The 3,837-nt window shown below is 41.3% G+C and overlaps 1 pseudogene; it reads left to right on the top strand.

Moving 5' to 3' along the window:
• Positions 1 to 210: 210 nt before the first annotated feature.
• LOC142046756 (E3 SUMO-protein ligase ZBED1-like) lies at positions 211 to 1,893 on the top strand (annotated as a pseudogene).
• Positions 1,894 to 3,837: the final 1,944 nt, after the last annotated feature.

Genomic DNA, 3,837 nt, shown 5'->3' with positions numbered 1-3,837 from the left:
AATATATAAAAGGCTAACCAGCATCAGGAGGAAAAAAGACCTCCTGCACAATTCACTCCCCAACTGAATATTAATCCTGAGTTAAACTCTTTTCACATCCATTTCAAGAACTCTTTTGAACAGGACACAAATATCTTGATTATATAGAAGAATTTATTGAATTATTCCAGACATTGTCACAGTTGTACTGTGTTTTCATGCTCTGGAGTCATTAAATACCAGAAAAAGTTAATGGAGCAAAGCAGCAACAGTTCAGGTCTTTTGAATGGGAAGCTTATGTTTAAAATAGTTCCAGATGGTTCTTTGGCTAAAAAGACTGTTATCTGTAGTTATTGCAAGGCTGAGCTCCAATATCATAGAAGTACTTCAAGTCTGCAGTACCACCTACATTCTAAGCATGCTTTTGCCTCCAGAACTTGTGCTACCTATAACCCACTGCCAACAAATGAATCCAGCCAACCTCAACAGAGTACAATTAAAGAGTTTCAGGATCGGTGTAAGCCCATGGATCAAACAAAGTACAACATCTTAACCTATGCTATTGCAAAGTGGATAGCTATGGGCTGCAGACCACTCAACATTGTAAATGACAGAGGGCTAAGAGATATTATTCAAATTGCATTTTCCCATCAGTCATACCTCTTGTCCTCCAGAGGAAGCATTTCATCATGAATAAGTTATCTATATGACAACAAGAAGACTACAAAGTCTGAAAGACTACTTCTGAAAAATGCACAGGTTGTTGCTTTGACTGATGATCACTGGACATCCTTGAGCAATCATAGCTATCTTGGTGTCACGGCACACCTTATTAATGCTGCATGGACACTGCAGTCATCGGCTGTAACAGTAACTCTTACTGAAGAGAGACATTATGCTGAATCATGTGCAGAGCATTTCATTAATGTCATGAAAGAATGGAATATTCAAGAAAAGGTAATGACAATTAGTACTAACAGTACACGTAATATGCTAGCAGCAGCCAGTCGCTTGCCTTTTGAACACATGACATGCATTGCTCACAGTCTACAGTGATCCATTACAGTAACACTCAGTGATGGGGGGGTTTGAAAACATGCTGGCAAAACATAGAAAACTTGTCGGCCATTTCAAACACAGTCCAGCTAACAGTACAGAACTAGGAATACAACAAGCTGCACATGGAATGAAACAAGAACCTCTTGTAAAAGATATTTCAATCAGATGGAACTACACATTGGCTATGATTCAGTGTCTGCTTTGCAATAAAGCCACTATCATATCTACATTAATTCTTCAAAAGCACCATCTATCAAGATTTTGAAAAACTGCAAAAGTTAGAAACACTACTTGAGCCCTGAAGGTTTGTGACTGAACTCCTTCAGGGAAATTCCATGTCTCCTCCATGGTTTTTCCCGTATTCTGCCATATATTCCATGTTATGGCAGTCTCTGATGAAGACCCAGCATATGCTGCTCAATTTAGGAACACTTTCACAACAGATTTCACAAAACGCAAAGAAGATACCAATCTGAGTTTTCTAAAAAGCTACAGCACTAGACCCAAGATTTAAGAATCTGAAGTGCATTCCAAAATCTGAGAGGGATGTGTTGTATAGCATGCTGTTAGAAGTCTTAAAAGATCAACAATCTGATGCAGAAACTACAGAACCCAAACCACCAAGAAAATAAAATCAATCTGCTGCTTGTGCGTCTGACTCAGATAATGAAAATGAACATGCGTTAGTCCACACTGCTTTAGATTCTTATCAAGCAGAGCCCATCATCAGCATGGACACGTCTCCTGGAATGGTGGTTGAAGCACGATGGTACATATGAATCTTTATTGCATCTGGCACATAAATATCTTGTGATGCCGGCTACAACAGTACCATGCCATGGTTTGCCACTCTAGACCATTGGGGTCTGCGGGAAGCAGTGGCCAACACATCCCTCGGCTTCTTGCAGCCCCCTTTGGCCTGGGACCACAAATGGCGGCCAGTGGGAGCCACAATCGGCCGAACCTGTGGACACGGCAGGTAAAAAAACTGGCCCGGCCCACCAGGGTGCTTACCCTGGCGAGCCACATGCCAAAGGTTGCCAATCCCTGGTCCAGGTCCTGTTTGCAGGGAAGCAATATATCTGCTACTGATTCTCAATTGTAAATCTTCTATTGGAGTTAGCTGCTTAAGGTGTTTTTTTTCCCCAAGAAGGAGAGAGAGGGAGAAGTAGAGGAGGAGGAGGAGGACCTGCCTCCTAACTTTTAGCCCAGTGATTAATATATTCACCTGAGATGTGGGAGACCACTGGTTCAAGTTGCCCTTCTGCCAGATGAGGTGAAGTGACTTGCGCAGGGATCTGCCATCTCTCAGTGATTACTCTAACCACTGATCTGTGGGATATTCTGATGTGGGTGTTTCTGTCTCTCCTGTTGAAGCTGTTGCACTGGGGATAAATAATTTCAGTCATTAGGGTATATGGACTAGACACTGGCTTTCTCACATCCTGAGTCAGTGCGCTAACCACCAGGCTCCAGAGTCCTTCTCAAGCTTGTGCTTGTTCATTCCTGTTCTGTGTCTGGCCAAATGATTCTACAGTGCAATTACTTCAAAAAGATCTGCTGAAGGAGATCCATATCAGAATGTCCTATAACCCAATGTTTAGAGCACTCATGTGAGAGGCGGCAGATCTCCCACAATAACCAGCATTTCTCTCCCAAACACATCTACAAGACTGGACCCTGCACATGAGTTCAGTGTCTGAATACCTGTCTTCCCCCGTTTATGAATTGCTCTGGGGCTTAGGCAGGATATAGACATCCAGACATCTAGAGTGAGACAGCAGTGTGAATGCCCAGAGACAGAAACATCTGTTCTGAGGGAACATTTAATTACAAAATACTTAGGTACCATGAGAGTTTAGACACTTGCATGGTTCAGCAGGAGTTTTGTGTATCATAGTGGAGCCTAAAACTCAGTCTGGGGTTTAGGCACCTTGTTACCCCCCTTAAATTTAGGTCTAAGTGATGGAAAACCACTATTGGAAGAGAAAACAGAACAGTGATTGCCCTGATCAGTAACTGTAGCAATTTTCTGGCTAAAACATACCCACACTTTGTTTCACAAACTTTTCTAGTTTTCACAAAAATATATATGAATCAAAACTACAGCAAAAAGAGTGAATGAAACTTATCAAAAATGGACATGTGGCTCGACATGATAAAGCTACTCTCTTACTCTTCTATTCTAGGCAGATTCTTACACAGTAATAATCACCATGATATTTGAGCACTAGTTTAAAATAACCCACAGCTACTCAAACAGCACAAAGCACTAGCAGTGGACTGTGTAGAGAACAAACCTAATGAACTGGGGAAGGTCAAGATGACATCACATATATTTTAAATCTCTAACTTCTGTGACTTTTTGAAAGCCACATATGCAAGTACCTCAGAATATAAGTGCTCTTTCAATGGAGAGTTCAGTACTCTTGTTGCATCTTTGTTCTCTAAAAATGTTTAAATGATTTAGAGCTTGCTACAGGTTTAGTGACTGAAGCTTAATAATATGAGGCTGTACTAGCTTGCTGTGATAAATGAAGAGAGGGAGCTCCCTTTTATGGACATCAGCAAGGCAGTTAGCTATTAAGTTCTTCTTGGTGACTGATTGCTTTACCTGTAAAGGGTTAAAAAGTCCCCAGATGAAGAAAAGGGAGTGAGCACCTGAACAAAAGAACCAATGAGAAGGCTAGAACTTTTTAAAATAGTAAAAAAGCTTTCGCTTTGTTTCTCTGTTGTTCTCTCTGGGCCGAAGAGATGGGGGCAGCTGAAATGCTCTGTAAAGATTGGACTAGGTATGAA

Source organism: Chelonoidis abingdonii, chromosome 1 (assembly GCF_003597395.2).
Source record: "Chelonoidis abingdonii isolate Lonesome George chromosome 1, CheloAbing_2.0, whole genome shotgun sequence".
NCBI lineage: Eukaryota > Metazoa > Chordata > Testudines > Testudinidae > Chelonoidis > Chelonoidis abingdonii.
Note: the sequence above shows the minus strand (reverse complement) of the source record. Positions and strands in the feature narration are given on the sequence as shown.